The following is a 13,600-nucleotide window of genomic DNA, read 5'->3' as shown; positions in this document are numbered from 1 at the left end:
CTAGTACCAAGAACGCAGAAAATTACCCGGATGTGTCCTTGAACTCGAGGATGCATCGGATGGCAGGGCTCCAGACTAAAAAAAAAAATGACTTAGGAGCCATTGGCTCCTAAACTGAAACATTAAGGAGCCAAATGGCTGTTATTAGTAGCCAAATCACAGATTTTCTCGATTTAGATTGCTGTTCAGAAACAAGATAGAAAGCCAGAGAAAAGGAAGTCAGCTGATGACCCATTCATTGAAGGTTTAATAAACAATATATATAGTTGAGAAGATAAGTTTGCATTCCCTTTTGTCTCGTAAATGTTCACACCCCTTTCATAATTTATACAAATATAAGATCTAAAATATTTTTTTATTTAGTACTAGAATCTATATTACAGATATTCACATAAAGAATGCATATAGTAGTGTGTTGTCTTCTTGAGCATCAATGAATGTTTGCTCCTTGTGTAATAGCTGTGTACAAGTTCCTCAATTGTCCTAAGTGTCAAAAGCTATTATATATAGAATTTTAATTGTTTTAAAATATTGCCTTAGTCTTTCTTTATTGTTACCAGATGGCCCCAAACACAGAGACAACAAGAGTGCAAATTGAATAATTACCAGAAGAAAAAAGTGGTAAACAATATGGGACTTTTAATTATAAAGAAGCCCGAAATACACATGGGACTCTTATTATCTAAAGGTCTGCACTCCCAGTTGTGAGCTCACTGAGAAAGTGAATCTGATTCAAACTGCTAACCTGAGCTCCTAAGTTCAAACCCTCAATTATTTTCGGGTGATTCATGAAAAAGATCAGATTCAAAAGAGTCATTTGTTCAGGACTCTCTCGCACTGGGTTTGTTGTTGCGTGCGGTGCAGCGAGCTCATCAGAAACTGAACAGGTGAAAAGCGGCGTGAGACACACTGGTGCGCGCTCTAAAAGTAACTCAAAAGATGATATTTGATGAAACCGCATTTGAATGCACACAACCCGACTGTCACCAGTGGCAACTAGATTTTAAATTATTGTCGCAATCAATTATTTTTGGTCGCATTTGTGGCCATTTTAGTCGCAGGCTGCATTCCATTTCAAATTTTTATCCCCTTCCCTCGCTAACTTTACTTTGTCTCATGGACTCGGATGTACTTCACTGATTACTAGAGCCTGACTGATACCGATTTTAGAGAGGGGAAAATTCACAGATGTGGTGGCCGATATAGTTAATTTTTGAGCTGGAATGAAAACAGACCTTTTCTATGTGGATTTTTCATCGATATGACTATGCAAAGGTACTCAGAAGGCTGCTTTCTTAAATATTTTTATCAAAGAATATTTGACATTATTATTATTATACATTATATAACACTGAGAAAATAAAGAATAAATAAAAATACAATAAATAGCTAAATAAACATCAGTACTCTTTAGTATCAGTCAAATGCTGACGCAACAGCTCTCGCGTCAATAGTACACTGATCCGAGGACAGCAGCTCTTGAGTCAACAGTACACTGATCCGAGGACAGCAGCTCTTGAGTCAACAGTACACTGATCCGAGGACAGCAGCTCTTGAGTCAACAGTACACTGATCCGAGGACAGCAGCTATTGAGTCGATCACAGCAGTTCTCGAGTCAACAGTACACTGATCCGAGGACAGCAGCTTTTGCATCAGCAGTACACTGATCCGAGGACAGCAGCTCTTGAGTCAACAGTACATTGAGTCGATCACAGCAGTTCTCGAGTCAACAGTACACTGATCCGAGGACAGCAGCTATTGAGTCGATCACAGAAGTTCTCGAGTCAACAGTACACTGATCCGAGGACAGCAGCTTTTGCGTCAGCAGTACACTGATCCGAGGACAGCAGCTCTTGAGTCAACAGTACATTGAGTCGATCACAGCAGTTCTCGAGTCAACAGTACACTGATCCGAGGACAGCAGCTATTGAGTCGATCACAGAAGTTCTCGAGTCAACAGTACACTGATCCGAGGACAGCAGCTTTTGCGTCAGCAGTACACTGATCCGAGGACAGCAGCTCTTGAGTCAACAGTACATTGAGTCGATCACAGCAGTTCTCGAGTCAACAGTACACTGATCCGAGGACAGCAGCTTTCGCGTCAGCAGTACACTGATCCGAGGACAGCAGCTCTCGCGTCAGCAGTATGCTGAACCGAGGACAGCAGCTCTTGAGTCAACAGTACATTGAGTCGATCACAGCAGTTCTCGAGTCAACAGTACACTGATCCGAGGACAGCAGCATTCGCGTCAGCAGTACACTGATCCGAGGACAGCAGCTCTTGAGTCAACAGTACATTGAGTCGATCACAGCAGTTCTCGTGTCAACAGTACACTGATCCGAGGACAGCAGCTCTCGCGTCAGCAGTACACTGAACCGAGGACAACAGCTCTTGAGTCAACAGTACATTGAGTCGATCACAGCAGTTCTCGAGTCAACAGTACACTGATCCGAGGACAGCAGCTTTTGCGTCAGCAGTGCACTGATCCGAGGACAGCAGCTCTTGAGTCAACAGTACATTGAGTCGATCACAGCAGTTCTCGAGTCAACAGTACACTGATCCGAGGACAGCAGCTTTCGCGTCAGCAGTACACTGATCCAAGGACAGCAGCTCTTGAGTCAACAGTACACTGATCCGTGGACAGCAGCTCTCGCGTCAGCAGTACACTGATCCGAGGACAGCAGCTCTTGAGTCAACAGTACATTGAGTCGATCACAGCAGTTCTCGAGTCAACAGTACACTGATCCGAGGACAGCAGCTTTTGCGTCAGCAGTACACTGATCCGAGGACAGCAGCTCTTGAGTCAACAGTACATTGAGTCGATCACAGAAGTTCTCGAGTCAACAGTACACTGATCCGAGGACAGCAGCTTTCGCGTCAGCAGTACACTGATCCGAGGACAGCAGCTCTTGAGTCAACAGTACACTGATCCGAGGACAGCAGCTCTCGCGTCAGCAGTACACTGATCCAAGGACAGCAGCTCTTGAGCCAACAGTACATTGAGTCGATCACAGCAGTTCTCGAGTCAACAGTACACTGATCCGAGGACAGCAGCTTTTGCGTCAGCAGTACACTGATCCGAGGACAGCAGCTCTTGAGTCAACAGTACATTGAGTCGATCACAGCAGTTCTCGAGTCAACGGTACACTGATCCGAGGACAGCAGCTTTCGCGTCAGCAGTACACTGATCCGAGGACAGCAGCTCTTGAGTCAACAGTACACTGATCCGTGGACAGCAGCTCTCGCGTCAGCAGTACACTGATCCGAGGACAGCAGCTCTCGAGTCAGCAGTACATTGAGTCGATCACAGCAGTTCTCGAGTCAACAGTATACTGATCCAAGGACAGCAGCTCTCGTGCCAGCAGTACACTGATCCGAGGACAGCAGTTCTTGAGTCAACAGTACATTGAGTCGATCACAGCAGTTTGCGTGTCACCAGTACGCTGAACTGAGAATCGCCTCTTTCGGACATAATACTGAGAACTAGGATTGCCACCCATCCTGTAAAATATGGGATCGTCCCGTATTTAAAGATAAAATGATGCGTCCCATATTGAATCAATACGGGACATGATTTGTCCCGTATTTAAGCTGGTCAGATGGCATCATGGTGAAATCATTCCAGATCGCCAATTTAACATTGATATAAGTTGGAAAATTTGCCCATGGTGGGTAAGGGACCATCTAAAAAGTCCACACATTATGCTAAAACGTGCTAATACTGTGGAGGGTGTGGTAAGGGACCGTCTGAAAAGTCCACAAATGGTGGTAAAACTGTGGAGTTTTTTCTATATAGATGTTCAATAAGCTCAAACAATGTATGAATACAATCATAAAGACAAGTACAGGTGAAGAAAAAAAATAAACAAAAAAAAAATTATTAAAAAAATTAAAATATGTATAAACCATCCAAAATGTATACAAATAAGATAAAACAATTTAAATAAATGTATTTTTAACATATAAATGATGTTTAAAAAAAAAAAAAATTATAAGTCATGGGTCACGAAAGTTCTAATTTTAGCATATAAGAAAGGATATACATTTTTTATTAATAACGCATATTAACTCAATGCATTTATTGCTAAAACTGTGGAGGATGTGGTTGGGGGCCGTGAAAAAAAAAAAAAACAACTGTTATGTGATGTTTTGTTCTCTTCAAAAAATTTTTAATCTCTAATATAATGTTTTGTGTGTATAATGTGAATATTCCCAACACTCTGACAGTGCGATCTCTGTATGGGATATGTGATTTTAATCATATTTCTGAAATATACGTGTCTTTATTAAAATAAAAATGGATGGAAAGACATGTCTTATTGGTGAAATTAAATAACAGGTACATTGAGTGTCTTTTTCATCATATTTATTTTCATTTAAAAGCAACAGCATTTAAATTGCATCCACTTTACTAACAACAAAGCACATGAGCATGAATCACGCGATATCTGCCTTTGATCTCGTAGCGGCTGATCCACTTCGAGAAGTGAGAACTGTCTGACTTTACAGCATTTATTTCACTCCCCAAACCGCAGCTGCCTACTCTCGTCTACTTTCAAGGCGAGGCGTTTGGCATCTCAAACGAGCCTAATGCCAGTAGTTCTCTCACTAGATTCAAATGTGATGTGCAACAGGAACATCGCAGCATATCTCAAAGCTCGCAACAAATGTGTTCTACATCCTTCTGTCTTTCCGAGTTCATTCTTCCAAGGTAGCTTGACAAGACTGGTATTCATTAGAACACAAGTCCATTTTCTGCATTCATAGAATTGAGAAACACCCACGTCCTTTCATATTTGCTGTATTGACCTGTTTCATGTGATGTCACTGTATGACCGCGCCATCGTGTTTGTGACCAAAATTCCATTTTTCATCATTGTGCTGCGCTGTGCGATGTGGCAAATTTACTTACCAGAGATAAAATTTCATTTTTCTTTCAATAAAGTTTTATCTTTTAGTGACCTGGTTTAATTTAGCTAAAGTCAAGTAGCAGTGGAGGGGGAGAGCATGGATAAAAACACTTGTGGGTCTTTGCTCATTTATTCAGACTTGTCAGTTATCTGTACACATGTCAATTATATTTAGAACATCGTCGATTCGGAAACAATTAAACTGGAAATGCACATAGGATGATGTTATTCATAACACCCAGAATGTCATAATTGTAACACATTGTAATAAATAAAAAAGCACTATAATGTGAATATATAGTATATATATAATGTGTATATACTAATGTTAGTCAGTAAACAACATGCCATAAGATCATGAAGCACAGACTTTATTCACACCACCAGACTACAATGTAAACATATTTGTCATATAGCCTACACTAATATCCCTCGGTTGCTTTCTGTGTATTCTTCAAGAATTAAAAGCAGCTCTTACATTCATACAGACAGGATCGTCACAGACTTTTTGTAATATTGTGACCAAATCAGAGCAGAAAACAACACAACATGTGTAACTTGTAAATGAGAGATGTTTACGGTGATGTTCCGTTAGGCGTGTGTACTCACCGGTCACACATCAGACTCGACGTTGTACGGAGATGAATCGTGGATAAAATATATTTAAATGTCCGTGAAACTCAAATTTGGCAATATTTGTGCTGATCTCAGACCTGAATACACCTTTCCTGGGACTTGGCATGGATCAGAAGCATTTTTTGAGGTTTTTCTTGATATAATTTTATGGGTGTTTTTCCATTCACCACCATTGTTTAGTCCCGCTGATGGTCACAAATATGGCGGCTGTGAGGAAAAAGTGACTGAAACAGATTAATTGTCACTATTTAGCATGTATTGGATGTATGGCATTATGTTTGAATGGCAAACATGTTTTAAAAAAAAGGTTCCAGTTTCAAGTAAAGCTGACAGCATTTCTGGCCTACTGTTGATTACCTCATAAATAATTTCAGCTTGTCTCTAGTTTATTAAAAAGAGCTAAAGTAAGGCACTTACAATGGAAGTGAATGGGGCCAGTCTATTAACATTAAAATGCAGACTGTTTCAAAAGTATAGCCATAATATGAAAACATTATACATTTTCACATGATTTTAATGTGACAAAATTGCTTACTAACCTGTGTAATCTGTGTAAAGTTATGTTCAGTATTACAACTTCATTGTCATGACAACGTAAAGCTGGTAAACCCAGTAATCTGGTAGACGCCAGTAATCGCACTACAGTCATGTTCACATGTGTAATTTTTATGTCTTTTGACTTTAATTTGAAACCGTGTTAATTGACTGGCCCCATTCACTTCCATTGTAAGTCCCTTACTGTAAATGCAATTTTTGCTTTGTTCTGCAACACCTCAGAACAAATGAGGACGAGTCGAAAGTTTTTTGTGGTAATGAAAACAATTAATCCACAAATGCTGGTAATTGATCTTAAATTGGTTTGAATCCGGAACATTCCTTTAAAGGGATAGTTCACCCCAAAATGAAAATTATCTCAGTATTTACTCACCCTTATGCCATCCCAGATGTAAAAAACTTTCTTTCTTCTGCTAAACACACACACAGATTCTTAGAAGAATTTCTCAACTCTGTTGGTCCATACAATGCAAGTAACTGGGAACCAAAACTTTGAAGCTCCAAAAACACAAAGGCAGCATAAAAGTAATCCACAAGACTCCAATGGTTAAATCCGTGTCTTCTGAAGTGATATGTAAGTATGAGTGAGAAACAGATCAATATTTAAGTCTTTTTTTTTACTATCAATCTCCACATTCACTTTCACATTCTTCTTCTTTTGTTTTTTGCTGATAAACATTCTTCATGCATATTGCCACCTAATCGGCAGGGAGGAGAATTTATAGTAAAAAAAGGACTTAAATATTGACCTGTTTCTCACCCACACCCATCATATCGCTTCGGAAGATTTATATTTAACCTCTGGAGTCTTATGAATTACTTTTATGCTGCCTTTATTTGCTTTTTGGAGCTGTGCTGAGATTTGCTTTTCGAAATTTTGGTACTTGCATTGTAAGGACCTACAGAGCTGAAATATTCTAAAAGTCTTCATTTGTGTTCAGCAGAAGAAAGTCATGCACATCTGATATGGCATGAGATTGAGTAAATGATGAGAGAATTTTCATTTTTGGGTGAACTATCCCTTTAAGTCTAGGAGGAGCTGTGTATGTGTTTTGATTGGCCTGGGACACAGTCTGACACCTCCATCTGTCTCTCTCTCATTCATGAGCAGTATGTGATGCTCCGCACACATATGGCTTTTGTTCTGGTGACTGAAGAGGCTTAATGCCTATTAATAGCGTCTGTGATGCCTCCTCATGGTCACGCCACAGCTCCCATCTCCCGCTCTGCCAGTTTTATTCAGTTTATCCTGCTGGGTTCATGGGACTCGAGAAAGCAAACCAATTAGCTCATGGGGTAATGATGCAATGTCGGGGTGACATCACTCAGAGAGTAGGTTACCATAGTGACTGGAGGTCTATTTTGGAGGGTCCTGTGGCAGTGTCTGAGTACTGTTTGTTGTGTGTGGTATTGTAACTTTTGCTGACTCTTGATGCTAGCATTACCTCGGTGGTGTGGAAAATTCTGTCACCATTTACTCACCCATGTCATTCCAAATCTGTGTCTTTCTTTCTGCCATGGAACACAAAAGAAAATGTTCTGCAAAATTTTTGGTGGCTATTTTCCTGTCAATGATACTGAAGAGGACGGTGGTTGTTGAGCTGCAGAAACAACCATAGAAGTATGCTTTTTCAGTTTTGCCCACAAATTTTCTATCGGATTGAGGTCAGAGCTTTGTGATGGCCACTCCAATACCTTGACTTAGTTGTCCTTGAGCCATTTTGTCACAACTGACAAAGGTTGGTATGCTTGGGGTCATTTAGCATGTTCGTGTGCGTCCAAATATGTAATCCACACAATCAGTTTGTCATTGAATAATGTCTCTTTTAATATCTTTCGGTTCATCAACATATCCCCGTGTTTTCTGAATCCTTCGGCTGGTCGAGAACGTATTTTGATTCTAAAAACCTGGATTTAAGGAAACTCATGTTTGTGTCGATTTAATAAAATTTTGTCTTTAAAAAAAAAATTTACAAAAAGAAACATTTAATCGTAAGCAGGCATAGCACAGAAGAGATAAACCCATTCAAGGCTCTCTCATTAACGTACTTATTTAAAGACGTTGTTTACAGAAATGCCAGATTTCCTTAAAGAGATGTGTTCAACAAATCAATGTAAATACCTGTAAATAGTACAAATTATGCAGTTAAACAATAAAAATCGAAATAATAAATATGCAATATAATATCATATTTATTGATTAAATACATTAATATTTTTGACCAAAATGATGAAAAACTAATAAAATATAATTAGTAAAATGAATATTTTCATATTGTACCTTGTTAGAAGGTCCCCTGTATAATTCACAGCATTAGCTTGGAGAGAATGTATTTCATTTGTAAGCAAAAGGGACATTATAACTGAAATATACCCATATGAATCGAATCGAGAACTTGTGAATTGGAAACTAATCGAATCGGGAAATTTGTATCGACACCCAGCCCTAATATTCAATGTAGTAGTAGTAGTAGTAGTAATAATAATAATAATGATAATAATATATAAATAATAATTACTTTATATTTAGGCAATATCTCAAGCAAGATTTTCATCACTTCTTTTATTAATACTGTAATGCTCTACTGTGCAGCACTGTATTTGGTCAAATAATAATAATAATAAACTCCAATATAGACACTCTTCATTTAATAAAAAAAAGCAATGTGATATTTTGTTGAAAAGTAATTATTCTGTTTTCATTTGATCAAAATTCTATGAATTAATTTGATCAGAGAGTCTTTTTTAATTATAAAATGTAATTCAGAGTAAATAAAATGGAAAAAACGGAATTTAGGAAAAAAAAAGAAATTCCATAGGGCCCTAGGTTGAGGTCAGGCTGAAGTGTGATGTGCGTGAGACAAACTGCTGATTGCTGTCTTGATATGACACAGATCAAATATTCTTCTCTGCTTCTGCCAAAATATAGATGTCTTCTTCATGCTAGCATTAGAGTGCCATCCTGTTACCTGCTGAGACAGAAGGAAATGCTCATTGGAACACAAAATTTGACATTGGGCAGAATGTAAGTCTCAGTCACCATTCACTTTCATTGTATGGAAAAAAAGATACAGTGAAAGTGAATTGCTGTGAATCTGCTGTGTTTCACAGAAGAAAGTCATAGGGGTTTGGAACAACATGAGAGTTGTTGGGCCTCATATGCTCAGATAGGAGACAAAGGCAGGCCTACACACAGTCATAAAGCCTGACTGAGGCCTGTAGGAACACTCAAAGCCAAATGGCGCCAAAATCAAACAAAGGGAGTCCAAACAGACTACAGATCCCATCAAGCCTTGCTCACTTTACACCTAGGTGTGAAATTCTGAAGGATCGAACTCGACTCCTATTGGATGAAATGCACGACAGAATGCGTCCCTCAACCATGATGTCATCGAGAGTATAAAACCCCGGAGATTCCTCCTAAGCCTCGCTTCCAGCGACAGTATTCGCCACGTCTAGTTGCAGCCCTGGTGCTCCCAGGTGTAGCCTCACTGCCCAAGGAAGTAACGTACATACCTGAACTTTGGCCATACAGTCCCCATCTCGCTGGACGAGCCGAGATTCTCCGTGTTCCACCGAGCACGTTAATGGATCCGAAGGAGACCACTGAGCAATCTGCATCTCACCCTTTTGCCTAGAAGTGAAGAAAGAAGATTTCTCTTCCTTTTTCAACGGAGTCTACTTCGCTGATATCTCCGCCAACCTGCCGAGAATTAGCCACCGTACCGCCCAACAACAGAGCGAGGAAACAGCATCCCGTCGTTACCCGAGGTTCGAGGAATCAAATGACGGACGAACACACATTCCACCCATGTCCTCACGTGACTCAAGAGGTTTAATTCTGGGCAGAGATAGATTATTATAGTGTGTTATTCTAGCATATCAAGGTTATTGCTTGGACAGTTTACGGACCACCGAGTCCACTCATTGATGCTAATAATACTCAAGGTATTACTGTAACTTACTGTTACCACAAAAAAGATTTGCTGTGTTGTCGTCCAACCACGTTGGGCTGTTTGTGCATTTCCGCCATCGCGGGTGAGACCGGCACACTGAGTTTATCCATTAAAGGATGGATTACGAGCCGTTCACCGCATCTCTGAGTGATAAAACTAATGGTTGCCATCTCTCCCACGATCGCTAAACCGGCTTTGGTGCCGTCACCCTGTTCTCTCTCTCTCGTACTAACCGCACACACATTTGGTGATAGAGTCCGGCTTTGTCCCTAAGTTATTGTACCAGCGGAGACACGTGTTAAACAGGCAGATACCATTAGACAGTTTCTCCGCCCATATTCATGGCCACATTTTCTGGCTGGAAACCTCACGTGACACACTCTCCACGAGAACCATGTCTGCCATTTTGTGCAATCCTTCTCTCCTTACACACACACACATACACCCATTCAGACACACACATGCACACACACACACCTCTACACTCCTTGTATTATAGGCTTATCTGTTACCATATCTAATCATGTTACTGTTTAGTTGGTAGTAGGAAGTCGGAAGTTTATTGTCTGCATTGTATTGATTATTAATTGATATTACTGCATTAATAAACTTTGTTATACTTTAAAGAGAAGTGTTTTGGTATTGTTCTGCATGCACCTGTGCCAAGGGCTGGCAGGGGATGTCAGTGCTCGGATTCAAGCCTTCATTGTTCCTTTTTTTGAATGTCGATGTTCTCCGGACGTCGACTTTCCTAAGAGAACAATCCTATATTGAGACTGCTATACTGTCTGGTTATTAGTGCCTGATTCAAGGGTGGTGCCCCGGCAATATTAATTCTTATTAATATTCCATTGATTTTGATAATTATTAGTTATCTTTGATGATTGTTGATTTGAAGGATTAATAATGTTGATTCTAATCAATGTTCTATTGATTTTAATAATTATCTTTGATCATTATTAATTATTGCTAATAACCAAACCCGCTCCTGAACGAAGCCCCAACAGAGTGAATAAATAATGACAGAGTTTTCATTTTGGAGTGAACTTTCCCTTTAAATGTTGCTGTTTACCAAAAGTTCAATTTTAAAGGAAGCATTACATTTTTAAACATTATTCAGATTTTGCTGAATTAGTAAACATTTTGTAAAGGGATGTAAATTAATTTTGCACAGTGAGAGGGGTTTTCAATTTGTGACTTTCAGAGACCACTGAGCTGTGTGTTTATATACTTACAGGAAATAGGCAAACCAATTATCTGGCAGCAGGCATAGAATTGGTATATAATAGATGGTATTCTAATTTAAAAATGAATATTTTTAGGCAGAATTAGGAGGCGTTTGTCAGCTTTATAGAAAAATACAGACCTGACTCTTAGAGTAAATTTTCACAAAGCCTTAGCCCTGCATGTGTGTGCTTACCAGGGGAGGGGGTACTTTATTAGTATCACACAAAGGAAAAATACAAAGGTGTGTTTTGTAGATGCTGATATATGAAAAGAAAGTGAATTACTGTTCCATTGTCACAGACTGCGACATTCAATGTTCCATTTCATTAGTCATATGAGATGTTATTTGTGAGTCATTTAGACCTTTTCTGACAGTAGTGGCATATGCACAAAGCTTGAAACAGCCACACAAATACACACACACTATAGAGTTGGAAGGCACAAGTCAGTTGTTGAGGGCTGAAGTCAGTGTTTGAGCCAGTCAGATACAGGCAGTGATGAGAGTGGTACAGTATGCCAAGAGAGTAAAAGAGATGAAGAGATCAACACAGGTATGTCTGGGGCCTATAAAATTAAAAGTTTAAAGACAGAAACTAATAATAAAAGTGATATTATTATATTACAAAAATACAGTAAGTCCTATTACCAATAATATTGAATATTTAGCCCCACTGAAAAGCTCAATCACATTGATTTTGAGTTGGGATGCAGATGTGAATTTACTGGTATTAATAACAATAAGGTTATCTATAACATCGATAAAAAGTTAACACCTAATTTACATAGGGCTAAATTATTCTGATAGTGCGACTAAATTGGGACTCCTTTCATCAGGTTTTTGTTGATTCTTGGAAATTTGAAGGCAAGCAAAACCAACAATATTTTTCTACAATCATAGAGCATGTGAAGAGAACAGCTTTTTACACAGAAGGAAAACTAACTTTGTCCATAATCAGAATCAGAAGAATCAGCTTTATTGCCAAGTATGCTTACACGTACAAGGAATTTGTCTTGGTGACAGGAGCTTCCAGTGTACAACAATACAAAAACAATACAAAAACAGCAGCAAGACATAGATAATAATAATAAAAAATAAAATATAAAACTAATTATACACATACGTACAGACACACACATACACATGGATAGTGCAAATCTAATACAATCTGTTATGTACAGTGCAAATACAAATCTGTTATGTACAGTGCAATTTTCTTTTTTTTTTTTCTTCCCCAGAGGAATGAAATGGCAGAAGAGTTTGGATGTGTTGGATAAATATAAAAAAGACTAAACTGTGAATTGCACATAGTTATTGTTCAATGGGGCAGTTTAACTGTTCATGAGATGGATAGCCTGAGTGAAAAAACTGTTCCTGTGCCTGACGGTTCTGGTGCTCAGAGCTCTGAAGTGTCGGCCAGAAGGCAACAGTTCAAAAAGGTAGTGGGCAGGGTGCGTGGGGTCCAGAGTGATTTTTCCAGCCTTTTTCCTACTCTGGAAGTGTATAGTTCTTGAAGGGGGGGAGGGGGAGGGGGCAACCAATAATCCTCTCAGCAGTCCAAACTGTCCTTTGTAGTCTTCTGATGTCTGATTTCGTAGCTGAACCAAACCAGACAGTTATTGAAGTGCAGAGGACAGACTCAATGACTGCTGAGTAAAACTGTATCAGCAGCGCCTGTGGCAGGTTTAATTTCCTCAGCTGGCCCAGGAAGTACAACCTCTGCTGGGCCTTTTTCACAATGGAGTCAATGTGGGTCTCCCACTTCAGGTCCTGTGAGATGGTAGTGCCCAGGAACCTGAATGACTCCACTGCTGCCACAGTGCAGTTTAGAATGGTGAGGGGGGGGTCAGTGTTGGGGTGTTCAGCTCAAGGTTGTTTTGACTGCACCAGACAGCCAGCTGTTCCACCTCCCTTCTGTATACAGACTCATCGTTATCTCGGATGAGGCCGATGACAGTGGTGTCGTCTGCAAACTTCAGGAGCTTGACAGAGGGGTCCTTGGCGATGCAGTCATTGGTGTAGAGGGAGAAGAGTAGTGGGGATAGCACACATCCCTGGGGGGCACCAGTGCTGATTGTACAGGTGCTAGAAGTGAGTTTCCCCTGTCTCACAATCTGCTGCCTGTCCGTCAGAAAGCTGGTAATCCACTGACAGATAGACGTGGGAACAGAGAGTTGGTGTAATTTATTCTGGAGTATAGCTGGGATGATGGTGTTGAAAGCTGAACTGAAGTCCACAAAAAGGATCCTTTCATATGTCCCTGGTCTGTCCAGATGTTGCAGGATATGATGCAATCCTATGTTGACTGCATCATCC

At 39.8% G+C, this 13,600-nt stretch overlaps 1 protein-coding gene across 1 annotated transcript in view; it reads left to right on the top strand.

Moving 5' to 3' along the window:
- Positions 1 to 13,600, top strand: part of LOC127415249 (uncharacterized protein C1orf21 homolog) — a 54,492-nt gene that overhangs the window by 819 nt on the left and 40,073 nt on the right. The gene's annotated exons all lie outside the window — the stretch shown is intronic.

This window comes from Myxocyprinus asiaticus, chromosome 24 (genome assembly GCF_019703515.2).
Source record: "Myxocyprinus asiaticus isolate MX2 ecotype Aquarium Trade chromosome 24, UBuf_Myxa_2, whole genome shotgun sequence".
Classification (NCBI taxonomy): domain Eukaryota; kingdom Metazoa; phylum Chordata; class Actinopteri; order Cypriniformes; family Catostomidae; genus Myxocyprinus; species Myxocyprinus asiaticus.
Note: the sequence above shows the minus strand (reverse complement) of the source record. Positions and strands in the feature narration are given on the sequence as shown.